The sequence below is a fragment of the Budorcas taxicolor genome, chromosome 7, assembly GCF_023091745.1.
Source record: "Budorcas taxicolor isolate Tak-1 chromosome 7, Takin1.1, whole genome shotgun sequence".
NCBI classification, from domain to species: Eukaryota; Metazoa; Chordata; class Mammalia; order Artiodactyla; family Bovidae; genus Budorcas; species Budorcas taxicolor.
In genome coordinates this window covers 12,229,494-12,250,176 of record NC_068916.1, presented here as the reverse complement: position 1 = coordinate 12,250,176, position 20,683 = coordinate 12,229,494, and positions in this window count along the sequence as shown.

Here is a 20,683-nt window from a genome sequence, read left to right as displayed (position 1 = left end):
CCAGACTGGGATCCTAATACAAGGGCAGGAAAGGAATCCTTAAGACACCTCATCACTTGCCTACTACAGGAAATGACCCAGGGTGTCCGAAAGGTTGTTAATTATAATAAAAGAGGTTACACAGGAAGAAAATGAAAATCCAGCTCTTTTTTGGGGCAGACTCACAGAAGCCTCTAAAAACGTTACCGAGACAGATCTAAAGAGTATGGAAGGAAGAGTTTCGTTGGCCCATTCCTTCATAACCCAGGCAGCCGCAGACATAAGGAGAAAATTACAAAAATTAGGAAAAGGACCAGAGACCCCAATTTCCGGTTTGGTGGAGGAGGCAAATAGGGTGTTTTTGAACAGGGACCGGGAGGAGGAAGCAAAAAGGGAGCCAAAGGAAGCCCGAAAAAATAGGAGAATAGGCAGACCCAGGCCTTGGCCCAACAACAGGCTACAATCCTGGCCTTGATTCATCCTGCCACTATGCGAGAGTCCAGGGGAAAGCAAAGAAGAAAAAGGGATCTTAACAATCCACTGCGGCTGAGACGCACCTAGTGTGCCTGTTGCAAAGAGGATGGGCATTGGGAAAGGAGCGCCCATATCGCTGCTCCCTTAGTACTCTTGCCTGGAGAATCTCATGGACAGAGGAGCCTGGTGGGCTACAGTCCACGGGGTCCCAAAGAGTCGGACACGACTGAGCGACTTCACTTTCACTGTCCGTGTTCGTCCTGGGCTACCGGACTGACGGTGCCCAGTGGCTTGAGAAACTCCCGCAGATGGTGAGGTCCAGATCACTCCTCTCGACCGCCCCGCCGGGTGACTACAAACAGAAGGTAAGGATGTGAGCTTTCTTTTAGACATGGGGGCTGCCTTCTCTGTTCTTCCTGTCCGATTAGGACCTTTAGACTCCCAGACTAAAATGGTGATAGGGGTAGATAGAGAACCCCAAGGCCAAAATTTTACTAAGCCCCTCCATTGTAAGGTGGGCAATTGGCAAGGAACCCACCCCTTCTTATACATCCCTAGTTGCCCTGCTCCCCTACTGTGGAGAGAACTTCTTTGCCGCCTCCAGACCAGAGTGACTTGGGGAAAGCTAGAAGCCGATAATTTCCTTTGCGTAGTGTCTGAACATTTACAGTCAGATGTAGAAAAGGAGTCTGTCCCTTTCTTAGATGAGGTCAATCCCCAGGTGTGGGATGTCTCCAGCCCTGGTCTAGCCATAAACGTTCCACCCGTAAAGATTCTTCTGAGGCCAAATGCTCCTACCCCTGGAAAAGACAATATCCCTTAAACCCAAAAGCTCTTGAGGGTCTTAGACCATTAGTTAACAAATACTGAGATCCTGGAATTCTAATCACCTGTGAGTCTCCCTGCAATACTCCAATCTTGCCTGTTAAAAAACCAGATGGATCTTATCAATTTGTCCAGGATCTAAGAGCTGTTCTCCTGGGTTCCCTTACCCTACTGCTCTCCACCCAGGTGCCCTTTCCAATAAAGTCTCTTGCTTTGTCAGCACGTGTCTCCTCGGACAATTATTTTCCGAGTGTTAGACAAGAGCCCGCTCTTGGGGCCCTGTAGGGGGCCTCCCCCTTCCTACAACACAGGGGCTCAAATGACATCTTCAGTATGGAAACTCTCTGTACCTCTCAGCTCTACCAGCAGGCTCCTCTGTGTGGTGCCAAGATATCCCCAGCTTTAGACCAGCTGAAAGCCCCAAGGTTACACGTCATTGGCCTAGCATTGGTCACATGTCCATCTGGAATCAGTCCCTGTGGCTAGACAGATGGAATGTGATGATTGGTGGGGAATATAACCACCACTCTTGTAAATGACCCACAGGCCTTATCTTCCTGCAACAAACCCCCTTCTCTGTACTGTGCTGTGCCCAGCCCGGTTCAGCCCATCCCAGCTCTGCCCTGCCCAAGAGGGAGTTCTACAGGGGTGATAAAGGAGTATGGTCTACCAACGTGGAGCCTGGCAGAATCAAAATGCATGTAGGATTGTGTCTGTATGTGTGGGGATGTTTGCATGAGGAGGGGGTGTTGGTGTCTCTTGGTTTTCCTGGGGCTGTGATCTCAGAGTAAGAAGGACTGTGGGATCAGGGGGACAAAAGATAGTTGCAGGAACACCGAGGGAGTTAGGGCAGCAATCTGATCTCATTTTGTTTTTCAACACTTTTTTAAAATTAAAACATTATTTATTTATTATCTGGCTGTGCCGGGTCTCAGGGGCAGTACTCGAGATCTCTAGTTGCAGCATACAGGATCCTTTAGTCTTGGCATGTGGGATCAAGTTCCCCAGCCAGGGATTGAACCCTGGCCCCCCTGCCCTGGGAGCATAGAATCTTAGGCACTGGACCGCCAGGAAAGTCTTGATCTGGTGTCATTTTGGGTTGGGGGGAAGAAAGGGCAGGGTTGATATGGGAGGGAGCAAGAAACTGATGGAAAATGTAGTTTCCCAATGAGAAGAGGAAAGGAGGGGTCTTAACTCAGTACCAGTTAATGATCCCAAGGCATACCTTGCGCCTGCCCCTCCTCATCCTCGAATGGCATCCAGTCTTGACTCACAGGCTAAGGCCAAACTCCTCAATCAGCCTTCATCTGATTGATAAGCCCCTCAGGATCTGCACCCAATCCATAAAACTAACTGGTACTTAGCCAGGCCTTATGGCTGCCTGGAATAAAATACTACATTTCCCAGGTTCCCTTGCAGGTAGACAAGGCCTTGCTGCTGTACTGTGCTCAGTCGTGTCTGACTTTGCGACCCCGTGGACTGCAGTCAGCCAGGCTCCTCTGCCCATGGGAGTTTCCAGGCAAGAATACTGGAGTGGGTTGCCATTTCCTCCTCCACAGGATCTTCCCAACCAGGGACTGAACCCGAGTCTCTTGCGTCTCCTGCATTGGCAGGTGGATTATTTACCACTGCCACCACCTGGGAAGCCTAGACATGGCCATATGGCTGTGTAAGCAGAAGTGATAGGTACAACTTTGAGGAAAGGAGGGTGCCTTCTTATTTTCTGATGGAACATAAATGTGCCATCAGCTGTCTTGGGCCATGACACTGCCTTGGGACTAGAAGCCTCAAATGGTGGAGCAACAAGATGTCATAGAAGGAGACTGGATCTCACATACCATGGAAGACTGTGCTGTCCATGAGCTGACCAATGTTTTAATCCCCTCCTGTTGGCCCTGTTGGAGAAAGAGGGATCACATGCCCTAAATGAGAGCCCAACACATGGTACCCAACAGGATAGATGAGATCATCCTCAGTTAATTGGTCACACATACTCACAGGCCGGAAGTGGAGGAAGACACTGAGCCACCAGGTGGGGGTGCACTCAGGAGCAGAGTCAAGAAGCAGGGGCTGCAAGGAGACGACCTTGGTAGTGACAAAAGAGTGGGCTAACCTCTGGTTCCCTTCCGAGGATGTGATTGGCTTGTTTGAATAATTCCTGACTGCCGGAGAGGTAAAACGCATTAGGGCAAGGACCAGATGGGGGACGGCTGCTCTGGCTGATAGAGAAATGAGTCAGGTGGTTGGGGTGGGGGTGCATATCTGACAAAAGTGGAGAAATTTACACTGAAGTCTTAGAGGGGGGCCCTGTGAGGGTCAAGAAGGTCAAAACAGCCCATGGAATTTCAGGCCTTTACACATAAGCAACACCAGTTACCTTGACCAGGAGAGAAAAATAGATCTCTCTCTTGGTTAGCCATTTTTATTTTGGATTTTAAACTTTCTTTATATTTCTTATTTTTATTTTTTCTCCCTCTCAACCCCTCACCCCTTTTGGCAGGGAGGAAGGGATACAGGCTGCATTTTCGCGGCATCTTAGGTCTCCGACCAGGGATGGAGTCTGTACTACCTGCAGTGGAAGGGCAGAGTCCTAACCACTGGACCACCAGGGTCTAACATTTCCTCCGAGGTTCTATGTTGGTTGCATTTCACAAGTTTTTATATGTAATGTTTTTATTATCATTTAGTTTTGTGTTCTTGAAATTCCATATATATGTGTGTGTGTGTATATATATATATATATATATATATATATATTTGGTTTCACAGATGACTTAGAATTGTGTCCCCTACCCACCCACCCATCCTTTTTTTAAAAAAAATTATTTATTTATTTGGCTGCACAGCATGTGGAATCTTAATTCCTGACCGGGGCTTGAACTTGCACCCCTGCATTGGAAGTATAGCATCCTAACCGCTGGACTGCCAGGGAAGTCCCCCCCCACACACACACACACTTTTAATAACTGAACCGAATCCTAGTGGACACAGGAGATATCCACAGAGGTGACAATTGGAGACATAGCATGGATGCTGTTCGTCAAGAAAAACACGTAGAAGGAGAAGAGAAGGGAGTCAAAGGGAGGACCTTGAAGGATGCTTAGGTCTGAGGTGTGGGTGAAAGAGAAGCCCTCGACGGCCATGGAGAAGGAGGGTCAGAAAGGAACCTGAAAGTATCTGGTAAAACGGAAGATATTGGACTTCCCTGATGGTCCAGTGATAAAAGAATCTGCCTGCCAATGCAGGGGACATGGGTTCAATCCCTGGTCCAGGAAGATCCCACTTGCTGTGGGGTAATTAAGCCTGTGCCGCCACGACTGCTAAGCCTGTGCTCTAGAGCCTGAGAGCCACAGTTATTGCACCCACGTGCCACAACTACTGAAGCCTGTGCACCCTAGCCCATGCTCTCCAACAAGAGAAGCCCCCACAGTGAGAAGCCCATGAAATGTAACTAGAGAAAGCCTGAGTGTACCAATGAAGACCCAGCACAGATAAAGATAAATAATGTAATTAATTAATTTAAAAAAAACACCTGAAGATGTGCCTGCCATGTACTGGTTGGTGATGGTTCATTGTAGGTGTCAAATATAAAATCACATGATAACATTTTATTGGGTCATGGGACACCCAGATTAAATATTCTTGCTGTGCACATCTGTGAGGGTGTTTCCAGAGGAGCTTAGTGTTGGAATCAGTGGACTCAGTAAACCTGATGACCCTCCCCACTGTGCCTGGGCATCATTCATTCTACATCATCCCGGAGCAGAACAAAAGATGGAGGAAGGAGACAACCATGGGTTTTCTCTCATCCTGCCTGATTGAGCTAGGACATTGGTCTTCTCTTGCCCCAGGACTGGGAGGTGCGCCATCAGCTTCCCTAGTCCTCAGGACTGGAGCTGGAATAACGCCACCAGCTTTCCTGGGTCCTCAGCCTCCAGACCACAGCTTGGGGGCTTCTCATCCTCCATAATCACATAAGTCAACTCTTCAAGGAAATGGCAACCCACTCCAGTGTTCTTGCCTGGAGAATCCCAGGGATGGGGGAGTCTGGTGGGCTACCATCTCTGGGGTCACACAGTCAGACACGACTGAAGCGACTTAGCAGCAGCAGCAGCATGCTAAATCTCCTCTTATTCATATAGATTTTACATACATAAAATGATATGTATATTTGAAAAAATATATATAGTAACTGTATTATATATACACAAGCACTATATATACACATTATATGAACACATACAATATTTTATATACATAAAATATTATACATACACATTATATATAATATATATATATACACAAACATATACATATATGTGGGCTTCCCTGGTAGCTCAGCTGGTAAAGAATCTACCTGCAATACAGGAGACCCCAGTTCAGTTCCTGGGTTGGGAAGATCCCCTGGAGAAGGGAGAGGCTACCCACTCCAGTATTCTTGGGCTTCCCTGGTAGCTCAGTTGGTAAAGAATCCATCTGCTGTGCGGGAGACCTGGGTTCAATCCCTGGGTTGGGAAGATCCCCTGGAGAAGGGCATGCCAACCCACTCCAGTACTCTTGCCTGGACAATCCCCATGGACCAAGGAGCCTGGCGGGCTGCAGTCTAGGAGGTCACAAAGGGTTGGACACAACTGAGCGACTGAGCACAATGCACAATACGTGTGTGTGTGTGTGTTTGTGTGTGTGCGCGCGCGCGCGTGCTGTGCTTCGTCCCTCAGGCATGTCCGACTCTTTGTGACCCCATGGACTGCAGCACGCCAGGCTTCCCTGTCCTTCACCATCTCCCGGAGCTTGCTCAGAATCAATGTCCACTGAGTCAGTGATGCCATCCAACCATCTCATCCTCTGTCAACCCCTTCTCCCCCTGCCTTCAATCTTTCCCAGCATCAGGGTCTTTTCCAATGAGTCCACTGTTCACATCAGGTGGCCAAAATATTTGAGATTCAGCTTCAGCATCAGTCCTTCCAATGAATCGTGTCCAACTCTTTGCAACCCCATGGACTATACAGTCCATGGAATTCTTCAGGCCAGAATACTGGAGTGGGTAGCCTATCCCTTCTCCAGCAGATCTTCCCAACTCAGGAATTGAACCGGGATCTCCATTGCAAGCAGGTTCTTTACTAACTGAGCTATCAGGGAAACCCAATGAATATTCAGGACTGATTTCCTTTAGTATTGACTGGTTGGATCTCCTTGCAGTCCAAGAGACTCTCAGTCTTCTCCAACACCACAGTTTGAAAGCATTAGTTCTTTGGCACTCAGCCTTCTTTATGGTCCGACTCTCACATCCACATGACTACTAGCTTTCACAGACCTTTGTCAGCAAAGTAATGTCTTTGCTTTTTAATACACTGTCTAGGTTTGTCATAGCTTTTCTTCCCAAGAGCAAGCATCTTTTAATTTCATGGCTGCAGTCACCATCAGTAGTGATTTGGGAGCCCAAGAAAATAGTCTGTCATTGTTTCCATTGTTTCCCCATCTATTTGCCATGAAGTGATGGGACTGGATGCCATGATCTTTGTTTATGTTAATATTGAGTTTTAAGCCAGTTTTTTTCACTCTCCTCTTTCACTTTCATCAAGAGACTCTTTAGTTCCTCTTCGGTTTCTGCCATAAGGGTGGTGTCATCTGAATATCTGAAGTTATGGATATTTCTCCAGGCAATCTTGATTCCAGCTTGTGCTTCCTCCAGTCCAGCATTTTGCATGATGTACGCTGCATATAAGTTAAATAAACTGGGTGATGGCATACAGCCTTGATGTACTCCTTTCCCAATTTGGAACAGACTCTAAACTGTTGCTTCTTGACCTGCATACAGGTTTCTTTACATATATACACACACACACGCTATATATATTATGTGTGTTTATATAAAATATTGTGTGTGTATATACATATATATGTATTTCCTTGAACTACATGGGTCCACTTATATGGATCTTTTTGCACTGAATTTCTTCAAGTGTCACACCACGATGGGCCAAATCTGCAGATCCAGAACCTCAAATCTGAAGGGTCAACTGTAAACTTACACACGGATTTTTGACTCTGCAGAGGTATGGCCTCCAACCCCCACAGTATTCAAGGGTCATATATAGAGAGAGAGAGAAACAGAGAGAGAGGTGGGGGCAGGCAAGACCATGCTACATCACAAATGGCTGCAAAGATCGATGACTGAACAACACAGTCTCAACAGGTCAGCAGCAGGGTGTCGGAGCCAGAGTCACTCTGGGATCCAGTCCAACAGAGGCTGCACGGACCCGAACAGCAGTCTGTGCACGGCTGGAGCAGTTGAAGAGACTCCCTGTCACTTTTTCAGCGCCTCCACTCAGAGGGACCATCTACCCTCCCGCTCCCGTCTCACTGGTGAGGATTCATCACCTGGTCCTGCCTGAATGCAAGGAAGGGAGGAATGGGGTGAGGAGGTGGGGGTGGGTGGGTAATCGGGGGGAGGGAGAGGAAAAAGTAGAATATTTGCAGTATTATCCCCTCTGTGATACATGAGGACCAGCCATCTCTTCTTACATAGCCCTCGACATGTCCACGCAAAATATGTTCCCTGCAGAGTCATTAAACAGCAAAAACTCTCTGTCGCCCTCCATCCCACAAAGCTAGCAATTTCACATCACTTCCTCAGGGAACCCCCTCACCAAATCCCCTGATCAGAAGCAGGTTTTTTTTTTTTTTTCTTCCACTGTTTCTTCTTCCTGGCATTTCTCACATCCTGATTTATATATTTGCCCACTGTCCATCTCCCCCACCTGAGTATCAGCTCTACAGAGGTGGGCACTTGGCCATAGTCACTGCTGTGTCCCCAGACCGAGAACAGGGCCTCTTACATATCAGGTGGTCAGTGAAAAAAGGAGAAATATCAGTAACCTCAGATATGCAGATAACACCACCCTTATGGCAGAAAGTGAAGAGGAGCTAAAATGCCTCTTGATGAAAGTGAAAGAGGAGAGTGAAAAAGTTGGCTTAAAGCTCAACATTCAGAAAACAAAGATCATGGCATCTGGTCCCATCACTTCATGGAAAATAGATGGGGAAACAGTGGAAACAGTGTCAGACTTTATTTTGGGGGGCTCCAAAATCACTGCAGATGGTGACTGCAGCCATGAAATTAAAAGACACTTACTCCTTGGAAGAAAAGTTATGACCAACCTAGATAGTATATTCAAAAGCAGAGACATTACTTTGCCGACTAAGGTCCGTCTAGTCAAGGCTATGGTTTTTCCAGTGGTCATGTACGGTTGTGAGAGTTTGACTGTGAAGAAGGCAGAGCGCCGAAGAATTGATGCTTTTGAGTTGTGGTGTTGGAGAAGACTCTTGAGAGTCCCTTGGACTGCAAGGAGATCCAACCAGTCCATTCTGAAGGAGATCAACCCTGGGATTTCTTTGGAAGGAATGATGCTAAAGCTGAAACTCCAGTACTGTGGCCACCTCATGGAAAGAGTTGACTCATTGGAAAAGACTGTGATGCTGGGAGGGATTGGGGGCAGGAGGAGAAGGGGACGACTGGGGATGAGATGGCTGGATGGCATCACGGACTCGATGGACGTGAGTCTGAGTGAACTCCGGGAGATGGTGATGGACAGGGAGGCCTGGCGTGCTGCGATTCATGGGGTCGCAAAGAGTAGGACACGACTGAGCGACTGAACTGAACTGAACTGAACTGAAGAGGGGAAGAGTAGGACTTTCTTGCGGTCCAGTAGTTGAGAGTCTGCCTGCCAATGCAGGGTATATAAGTTCCGGAGGACTTCACACGCCTAGGGGCAGCTAAGTCGGTGAGCCACAAATACGGAGGCCCAGCTCGAGAGCCTGCGCTCCACAAGAGCATGTGTGTGCTTAGTCACTCAGTCTTGTCCGGCTCTTTGCGACCCCATGGACTGTAGCCTGTCAGGCTCTTTTGTGCATGAGATTTCCCAGGCAAGAATACTGGAGTGGGTTGCCATTTCCTTCTCCGGGGGTCTTCCTGACCCAGGAATCAAACCTGTGTCTCCAGTGACTCCTGTACTAGTAGGTAGATTCTTTACCGCAGCACCATGTGAAGCCCGAGCCCCGCAACTAGAGAGAGGTCCCCCTACTTGCCGCACTCAGAGAAAGCCCACTCATAGCATCAGAGACCTAGCACAGCCATAGATGCATAAATAGAAAAAGAGAGGGGAATAGATAAAAAGTCTCCTACTGAAATACTAGGCAAACAGATCTTGGATCTCCCGCAGGCTTTATCTACACACACGTTATTCATTTCCCCCTGGGGCTGTTGTAACCAAGGATCACAAACTGGATGGCTTTAAACAGCAGCAATGGATTCATTTCAGAAGTCCGAATTATTTATTTGGACTTGGGGAGGCTAGAAGTCCGAAGTCAAGGTGTTGGCAGGCTTGGTTCGTTTTGGAAACTATTTGTTTGTCTCTCTTCCAGTCTCCAGTGGTTTCTGGCAATCTTTGCCACTCCCAGTGTTTCTAGCTCTGTCTCCCAAGTCCCTGCCTTGGTTTCCACGTGGCCTTTTCCTCTCTATTTGTGTGTGTCTGTCTATGCGTCTCCTCTTCTGTCTCTTTTAAGGACACTGGTCACTGGATTTAGGGCTAATCCAGGATAACCTCAAGATCCTTAATTTAATTACATCTCTCTCTCTCCTTTTTTTTTTTTTCCACAATAAAGTCATGGTCACATGTTCCGGGGTTAGGATGTCAGCACATCTGTCTGTGGATCACCATTCGAACCACTACATGGATTAGAGTGAGGAGAGCTAACATGAAGACAAAAAAGTTGCCGAGTGAGGCTAACAATCACAGTCATTTTCATAAATGAAATATTTTCATGAGCTGGTTGTCTCAGAGGGGAGAACTGGGTGGCTGGGGCTGAGAGGAGAGCTGGGCCTTGCCACGTTACATACTCGTATATCTGTTGAATAAAAAATGTGACTGAAGGCTTCCCTGGTGGCTCGGTGATAAAGAATCTGCCTTCCAATGAAGGAGACATGGGTTCAGTCCCTGGTCCAGGAAGATCCCGCAGGCTGCTAAGCAACTAAGCCCTGTGACACAGCTACTGGGCCTGTGCTCTAGAGCCCGGGAGCTGCAACTGTTGAAGCCCAAGCGCCTAGAGCCTGTGCTCCACAAGAGAAGCCACAGCAGTGAGAAGCCCCTGCACGGCACCGAGAGAGCAGCTCTGCTTGCCACAGCCGGAGAAAAGCCCGTGCAGCCTGAAGACCCAGCGCAGCCCAAAGTAAATAATAAAGTCATGCTGAGTCGCTTTAGTCATGTCCGACGCCTTGCGAACCCATGGGCTGTAGTCCACCAGGCTGCTCTGACCATAGGATTCTTCAGGCAAGAATACTGGAGTATTTTCTTCTCCAAATAAAGTCAGTGCATCTTAAAAGTTTGATTGAGGTATGTATCGCATATAATAAAAATGAAAATATGGCAAACATATATGAATCAGAACTCATTTCTGAAACTGGAGATTATTACACTAAGTGAAATATGCCAGAAAGAGAAAGACAAATAGCATATGATATCACTTAAATGTGGAGTCTAAAATATGATGCAAATAAACATATCTATGAAACAGAATGGTCTATGTGACCATTCAATATCACAGTAATCCGAGTCTATGCCCCCAATCAGGAATGCTGGAGAAGAGACTGGAAAAGCTTTAAGTGAACGGTTCTATGAAGACCTATAAGACCTTCTAGAACTAACACCCCAAAAAGATGTCCTTCTCACGATAGGGGACTGGAATGCAAACGTAGGAAGTCAAGAGACACCTGGAGTAACAAATTTGGCCTTGGAGTACAAAATGAAGCAGGGCAAAGGCTAACAGAGTTTTGCCAATAGGACACCCTGCTCATAGCAAACACCCTCTTCCCACAACACAAAACTCTACACATGGACATCACCAGATGGTCAATACAGAAATCAGACTGATTATCTTTGCAGCCAAAGATGGAGAAGCTCTATACAGTCAGCAAAAACAAGACCAGGAGCTGACTGTGGCTCAGATCATGAACTCCTTATTGTCAAAGTCAGACTTAAATTGAAGAAAGTAGGGAAAACCACTAGATCATTCAGGTGTAACCTAAATCAAATCCCTTACGATTATACAGCGGAAGTGACAAATAGATTCAAGGGGTTAGACCTGAGAGAGTGCCTGAAGAACTAGACGGAGGGTCATGACACTCTAGAGGAGACAGGGATCAAGATTATCCCCAAGATAAAAGAAATGCAAAAAGGCAAAATGGTTGTCTGAGGATGTCTTACAAATAGCTGAGAAAGAAGAGAAGCTAAAGGCAAAGGAGAAAAAGGAAAGATATACATATATGAATGCAGAGTTCCAAAGAATAGCAATGAGAGATAAGAAAGCCTTCCTCAGTGATCAGTGCAAAGAAATAGAGGAAAACAATAGAATGGAAAACACTAGAGATCTCTTCAAGAAAATTAGAAATACCAAGGGAACACTTCATGCAAAGATGGGCACAATAAAGGATGGAAATGTATGGACCTAACAGAAGCAAGCCTTAGGAAGCATCACTACGAACAAAGCTAGTGGAGGTGATGGAATTCCAGTTAAGCTATTTCAAATCCTAAAAGATGATGCTGTGAAAGTGCTGCACTCAATATGCCAGCAAATTTGGAAAACTCAGCAGTGGACACAGGACTGGAAAAGGTCAGTTTTCATTCCAATCCCCAGGAAAGGCAATGCCAAAGAATCCTCAAACTACCGCACAATTGCACTCATCTCACACGCTAGTAAAGTAATGCTCAAAATTCTCCAAGCCAGCCTTCAGCAGTACATGAACCATGAACTTCCAGATGTTCAAGCTGGTTTTAGAAAAGGCAGAGGAACCAGAGATCAAATTACCAACATCCGCTGGATCATGGAAAAAGCAAGAGAGTTTCAGAAAAACATCTATTTCTGCTTTATTGACTATGCCAAAGCCTTTGACTGTGTGGATCACAATAAACTGTGGAAAATTCTGAAAGAGATGGGAATACAAGACCACCTGACCTGTCTCTTGAGAAACCTATATGCAGGTCAGGAAGCAACAGTTAGAACTGGACATGGAACAACAGACTGGTTCCAAATAGGAAAAAGAGTATGTCAAGAATGTATATCATCACCCTGCTTATTCAATTTATATGCAGAGTACATCATGAAAAATGCTGGGCTGGAAGAAGCACAAGCTGGAATCAAGATTGCCAGAAGAAATATCAATCACCTCAGATATGCAGATGACACCACCCTTATGGCAGAAAGTGAAGAGGAACTAAAAAGCCTCTTGATGAAACTGAAAGAGGAGAGTGAAAAAGTTGGCTTAAAGCTCAACATACAAAAAACTAAGATCATGGAATCCAGTCCCATCACTTCATGGCAAATAGACGGGGAAACAGTGGAAACAGTGTCAGACTTTATTTTTCTGGGGTCCAAAACCACTGCAGATGGTGATTGCAGCCATGAAATTAAAAGACGCTTACTCCTTGGAAGGAAAGTTATGACCAACCTGGACAAAATATTAAAAAGCAGAGACATTACTTTGCCAACAAAGGTCTGTCTCATCAAGGCTATGGTTTTTCCAGTGGTCATGTATGGATGTGAGAGTAGAACCATAAAGAAAGCTGAGCACTGAAGAACTGATACTTTGAACGGTGGTGTTGGAGAAGACTCTTGAGAGTTCCTTGGACTGTAAGGAGATCCAACCAGTCCATCCTAAAGGAGATCAACCCTGAGTGTTCATTGGAAGGACTGATGCTGAAGCTGAAACTCCAGTACTTTGGCCACCTGATGCAAAGAGCTGACTCATTTGAAAAGACCCTGATGCTGGGCAAGATTGAGGGCAGGAGGAGAAGGGGACGACAGAGGATGAGATGGTTGGATGGGATCACTGACTCAATGGAACTGAGTTTGAGTGAACTCCGGGAGTTGGTGATGGGCAGGGAGGCCTGGCGTGCTGTGGTCCATGGTGTCGTGAAGAGCTGGACACGACTGAGTGACTGAACTGAACTGTATGCAATATGCACATGAATTGTTCATATTTATTAAAAATAAACAGTTCATATACGGGTTTGGTCACAGTAAATTATAGTGACTTCTTTTAAGGTGGGAGGCTGCACTGGGTCTTCATTGTGGCACACAGGCTTTCTCTAGTTGCAGTGTGAGGGGGCTTCTCTAACTGTGCAGCACGGGCTCTAGAGTGAGCACGCTCAGCAGTTGTAGCATGAGGGCTTAGCTGCTCAGCGGCATGTGGACTGTTAGTTCCTTGATCAGGAGTTGAACCCGAGTCCCCTGCATTAGAAGGTGGTTCTTAACCACTGGACCTCCAGGGAATTCCCAACAGTGGCTTCCTAAGGTCATCTTGTATCCTTTCGATCCCATGCTTGTCTCGGCCCCAACAGATGGACCCTACTTAGAACCTACCACATCTTTCTGTGGGTCTACATATACAGTAGAATCTGCATATCTTAAGCACGTGTCAACCACAAGTCCCTGGAAGCTGTAACACTGCCGTGTTGGGAGAAGGAGACACAGAGAGGGTACCAAGCTTTGGGCAGGAGGCTTCCCAGGGGAGGTTACATCTTTTTTTTCAACTAGAATATGGATACCTTTCTTGGCTGGGGTGCTCCCAGCATGGATCAATGACACCAGACTGCTGTGTTTCTTACCTGGTAAAGGACACATGTGAAGCAGTCTGACAATGTCAAGTGTTGGTAAGGATGTGGAGCAACTGGAATGCTCACACACTGTTGTTACGGGTGTAGATGGATACAACCACTTTGGAATAACAATTTGACACATACCAGCAATTCCACTCCAATGTATGACCTCAGATAAACTCTTGCACAGGTTCTCTGGGAGATATGTACAAGAGGGCTCAAGGAAGCACTGATCATGCTTTGATGATCAAGCATTGATCATTGATCATGTTTCCTCAAACTGGAAACAGCCGCACTTTCTACTGACAGGACAATGGAGAACTATGGTGCATTCGCTACATGGTAGTGAAAACAAGGGCTTCCCAAGTGGCTGGTGCTAATGGTGAAGAACCCGCCTGCCGACGCAGGACACATAAGAGACACAAGTTTAATCCCTGGGTTGGGAAGATCCTCTGGAGAAGGAAACGGCACCCCACTCCAGTATTCTTGCCTGGATACTCCCATAGACAGAGAGCCTGGTGGGCTATAGTCTATAGGGTCACAAAGAGTTAGACATGACAGAAGCAACTTAGCACAGTGAAAACAAACACACCTCCAACTACAGACAATATGGATGAATCACAGGAGCATATCGCTGAGTGAAAAAAGCAAATCATAAGAGAGGCCCACCATTATGAATTCATTTGTATAAAAGTACAAAGCAGGCAAAATAAACACTGTGTTCTTTAGGGACAAAACATAATGAGAATGGTAGGACAAAATTCTAGGATGTTGTTACCTTGACAGGGAATAAACAGAATGGGATTGTCAGTGATATTGACAATATTTTTATTTTTGTACAGGGCATATGTATGTGCTAAGTTGACGCCAACCTCAGCACATCATCTGAATGGAAAGCACGAAAGAATTCAAGTAAGAACTGCCCAGCTGAATCAGGCCAGCTCTTAGGATTGTAAGAGATAGTAATGCTAAATGACTGGGACTTCCCTGGTGGTCTAGTAGTTAAGAACCTGCCATGTAATGCAGGAGACACGGCTTCCATCCCTGGCCTGGGAGGATTCCATGGGCCTTGGAGCAACCAAGCTTGTGCAACCACAACTATTGTTGAGTCAGTGCTCTCGATCCCAAGAACTGCAACTACTAAGCTCTCGCGCCGCAACTACTGAAGCCCTCTCCCCTTAGAACCTGTGCTCAACAACAAGAGGAGCCACCGTGATGAGAAGCCCGTGCATTGCAACTAGAAAGCAGCTCCTACTTGCCACAACTAGAGAACAGCCTGCACATGAACAGAGATATGTATATATGAGTCCACCTTGCAATGCAAGGGACGCGACTTCAATGCCTGGTTAGGGAACTAAGATCCCACATGCTGTGGAGCGACTAAGGCTGCGTGCCACAACTACTGAAGCCCACGTGCTCTGGAGCTCACATGCCACAGCTAGACAGTCCGTGTGCTGCAAAGAAAGACCCTGCATGATGTAGCAATGAAGAGGCTGCGTGCCACAACCAAGACCTGACCCAGTCAAATAAATACATAAATATATTTTAAAAAATGGTTAAACAATTATTGTAATTTTACACCACTGGGTTTGGTGGTGTTTATTATACAACAATGGATAACTGATACAAGATCTCTTCCACTGGGGTAAGTGGGGCTCTGGAAAGGGGATGAGGGGGACTCCTGTCTGGTTTCCTTCATCCTGCTGAAGGAGGTCACTGTCTTCCTTTCTTGCCTCCATCCCAATATGACCTTTGTATATGATCACTTTTCACTTTCTACTGCTCTTATCTGAATTCCAGGCACTATCACCTCCCTCTCTAGCCTCTCTGAGGCCATTCTTGCACTTAATCCCCTAAACTGTCCTCCACACAGCAATGACTTGCCCCCCAACTCTTAAAAAACATTTTATTTTGGAATCCTTTTTGATTTGCAGACAACTTGTCCTATAGGCTGTGCTTGGGTCCCCCTGAAATTCAAAGGTTGAAGCCCTAAACCCCAGTTTGATGGTATTAGGAGATGGGGGTCTTTGGGAAATAATTAGGTCAGGCAGGTGGAGCCTTTATGAATGGGATTAGTGCCCTTATAGGTAAAGAACCTGCTTGACAATACAGGAGACCTAAGAGATGTAGGTTTGATCCCTGGTTCAGGAAAATTTTCTGGAGGAGGGCATGGCAACCACCTCCAGTATTCTACCCTGGAGAATCCCATGGACAGAGGGGCCTGGCGGACTAGAGTTCATAGGGTAGCAAAGAGTCGCACACAAGTGAAGCTACTTAGTACTGCACAGCACATAGTGCCCTTATAAGGGAACTTTCGAGCTCTCTGCCTCTCTCTCTTCCTCCCTCCTTCCTATCTCTGTTTCTATCTCTATGTCTCTCTCTCTGCCATATGAGGGTACAGCAAGGAGATGCTGTCCACAATAAAGGAAGTGGGCCCTCACCAAATACCAGATCTGCCAGAACCTAGATCTTGGATTTCCCAGACTCCAGGACTGTGAGAAATAAGTGTTGCAAACCCACCCAGTCTGTAGTATTTTTGCTATAGCAGCTTGACCAGACTATAATTTGCAAAGGTGGTTGGTACAAAGAATTCTTGTCTACCCTCTGCCCAACTGCCCTGAATGTTAATATGCTGCCTAACCAGGCATATTTGTCACAACTAAGAGATTAACTAATGTTAAGCAAATTTGGAAAACTCAGCAGTGGCCACAGGACTGGAAAAGGTCAGTTTTCATTCCAATTCCAAAGAAAGGCAATGCCAAAGAATGCTCAAACTATCACACAACTGCATTCATCTCACATGCTAGTAAAGTAATGCTCAAAATTCTCCAAGCCAGCCTTCAGCAATACATGAACTGTGAACTTCCTGATGTTCAAGCTGGTTTTAGAAAAGGCAGAGGAACCAGAGATCAAATTACCAACATCCGCTGGATCATGGAAAAAGCAAGAGAGTTCCAGAAAAACATCTATTTCTGCTTTATTGACTATGCCAAAGCCTTTGACTGTGTGGATCACAATAAACTGTGGAAAATTCTGAAAGAGATGGGAATACCAGACCACCTGACCTGCCTCTTGAGAAATCTGTATGCAGGTCAGGAAGCAGCAGTTAGAACTGGACATGGAACAACAGACTGGCTCCAAATAGGAAAAGGAGTACGTCAAGGATGTATATTGTCACCCTGCTTATTTAACTTCTATGCAGAGTACATCATGAGAAACACTGGGCTGGAAGAAGCACAAGCTGGAATCAAGATTGCCGGGAGAAACATCAATAACCTCAGATATGCAGATGATACCACCCTTATGGCAGAAAGTGAAGAGGAACTACTAAAAAGCCTCTTGATGAAAGTGAAAGAGGAGAGTGAAAAAGTTGGCCTAAAGCTCAACATTCAGAAAAACGAAGATGATGGCATCTGGTCCCATCACTTCATAGGAAATAGATGGGGAAAGAGTGGAAACAGTGTCAGACTTTATTTTTGGGGGGGCTCCAAAATCACTGCAGATGGTGACTGCAGCCATGAAATTAAAAGACGCTTACTCCTTGGAAGAAAAGTTATGACCAACCTAGATAGTATATCAAAAGCAGAGACGTTACTTTGCCGACTAAGGTCCGTCTAGTCAAGGCTATGGTTTTCCCTGTGGTCATGTATGGATGTGAGAGTTGGACTGTGAAGAAAGCTGAGCGCCGAAGAATTGATGCTTTTGAACTGTGATGTTGGAGAAGACTCTTGAGAGTCCCCTGGACTGCAAGGAGATCCAACCAGTCCATCCTAAAGGAGATCAGCCCTGGGATTTCTTTGGAAGGAATGATGCTGAAGCTGAAACTCCAGTACATTGGCCACTTCATGCGAAGGGTTGACTCATTGGAAAAGACTCTGATGCTGGGAAGGATTGGGGGCAGGAGGAGAAGGGGACGACAGACGATGAGATGGCTGGATGGCATCACCAACTCGATGGACGTGAGTCTGAGTGAACTCTGGGAGTTGGTGATGGACAGGGAGGCCTGGCGTGCTGCGATTCATGGGGTTGCCAAGAGTCAGACACGACTGAGCAACTGAACTGAACTGAACTGATATAATACTACTTACTAAACTACAGACATAATGTCAGTTTCCCCAGGTTTTACTCTGATGTCCTTTTCTGTTCAGGATCACACCTAACATTTCATTTGGTTATCACTTCTTCTTCTTCAGTTCAGTTCAGTTCAGTTCAATCGCTCAGTCGTGTCCGACTCTTTGCAACCCCATGAATCGCAGCACGCCAGGCCTCCCTGTCCATCACCAACTCCCGGAGTCCACTCAAACTCACGTCCATTGAGTTGGTGATGCCATCCAGCCATCTCATCCTCTGCCGTCCCCTTCTCCTCCTGACCCCAATCCCTCCCAGCATCAGAGTCTTTTCCAATGAGTCAATTCTTTGCATGAGGTGGCTAAAGTATTGGAGTTTCAGCTCTAGCATTATTCCTTCCAAGGAAAACCCAGGACTGATCTCCTTTAGAATGGACTGGTTGGATCTCTCTGCAGTCCAAGGGACTCTCAAGAGTCTTCTCCAACACCACAACTCAAAAGCATCAATTCTTCGGCGCTCGGCTTTTTTCACAGTCCAACTCTCACATCCATACATGACTACTGAGAAAACCATAGCCTTCACTAGACAGACCTTTGTTGGCAAAGTAACGTCTCTGCTTTTGAATATGCTATCTAGGTTGTTCATAACTTTACTTCCAAGGAGTAAGTAACTTTTAAATTTCATGGCTGCAGTCACCATCTGCAGTGATTTTGGAGCCCCCCCAAATAAAGTCTGACACTGTTTCCACTCTTTCCCCGTCTATTTCCCATGAAGCGATGGGACCAGATGCCATCATCTTCGTTTTCTGAATGTTGAGCTTTAAGCCAACTTTTTCACTCTCCACTTTCACTTTCATCAAGAGGCTTTTTAGCTCCTCTTCACTTTCTGCCATAAGGGTGGTGTCATCTGCATATCTGAGGTGATTGATATTTCTCCCGGCAATCTTGATTCCAGCTTGTGCTTCTTCCAGCCCAGTGTTTCTCATGATGTAGTCTGCATAGAAGTTAAATAAGCAGGGTAACAATATACAGCCTTGACGTACTCCTTTTCCTATTTGGAACCAGTCTGTTGTTCCATGTCCAATTCTAACTGTTGCTTCCTGACCTGCATACAGGTTTCTCAAGAAGCAGGTCAGGTGGTCTGGTATTCCCATCTCTCTCAGAATTTTCCACAGTTTATTGTGATCCACACAGTCAAAGGCTTTGGCATAGTCAATAAAGCAGAAATAGATGTTTTTCTGGAACTCTCTTGCTTTTTCCATGATCCAGCGGATGTTGGTAATTTGATCTCTGGTTCCTCTGCCTTTTCTAAAACCAGCTTGAACATCAGGAACTTCACAGTTCATGTACTGCTGAAGGCTGGCTTGGAGAATTTTGAGCATTCCTTTACTAGCATGTGAGATGAGTGCAGTTGTGTGATAGTTTGAGCATTCTTTGGCATTGCCTTTCTTTGGAATTGGAATGAAAACTGACCTTTTCCAGTCCTGTGTCCACTGCTGAGTTTTCCAAATTTGCTGGCATATTGAGTGCAGCACTTTCACAGCATCATCTTTCAGGATTTGAAATAGATGAACTGGAATTCCATCACCTCCACTAGCTTTGTTCGTAGTGATGCTTTCTAAGGCCCACTTGACTTCACACTCCAGGATGTCTGGCTCTGGGTGACTGATCACACCATTGTGATTATCTGGATCATGAAGATCTTTTTTGTACAGTTCTGTGTATTCTTGCCACCTCTTCTTAATATCTTCTGCTTCTGTTAGGTCCCTACCATTTCTGTTCTCTATCGAGCCCATCTTTCCATGAAATGTTCCCTCGGTATCTCTAATATACTGCGGGCAGGAATCCCTTAGAAGAAATGGAGTAGCCATCATGGTCAACAAGAGTCCGCAATGCAGTACTTGGATGCAGTCTCAAAAACGACAGAATGATTTCCAAGGCAAACCATTCAATATCACAGTAATCCAAGTCTATGCCCCAACCAGTAATGCTGAAGAAGCTGAAGTTGAACAGTTCTATGAAGACCTACAAGACCTTTTAGAACTAACACCCAAAAAAGATGTCCTTCTCATTATAGGGGACTGGAATGCAAAAGTAGGAAGTCAAGAAACACCTGGGGTAACAGAGAAATTTGGCCTTGGAATACGGAATGAAGCAGGGCAAAGACTAATAGAGTTTTGCCAATACAATGCACTGGTCATAGCAAACACCCTCTTCCAACAACACAAGAGAAGACTCTACACACGGACATCAGCAGATGGTCAACACCAAAATCAGATTGATTATATTCTTTGCAGCCAAAGATGGAGAAGCTGTATACAGTCAGCAAAAACAAGACCGGGAGCTGACTGTGGCTCAGATCATGAACTCCTTATTGCCAAATTCAGACTTAAATTGAAGAAAGTAGGGAAAACCACTAGACCATTCAGGTATGACCTAAATCAAATCCCTTATGATTATACAGTGGAAGTGAGAAATAGATTTAAGGGACTAGATCTGATAAATAGAGTGCCTGATGAACTATGGACTGAGGTTCGTGACATTGTACAGGAGACAGGGATCAATACCATCCCCATGGAAAAGAAATGCAAAAAATCAAAGTGGCTGTCTGGGGAGGCCTTACAAATAGCTGTGAAAAGAAGAGAAGTGAAAAGCAAAGGAGAAAAGGAAAGATATAAGTATCTG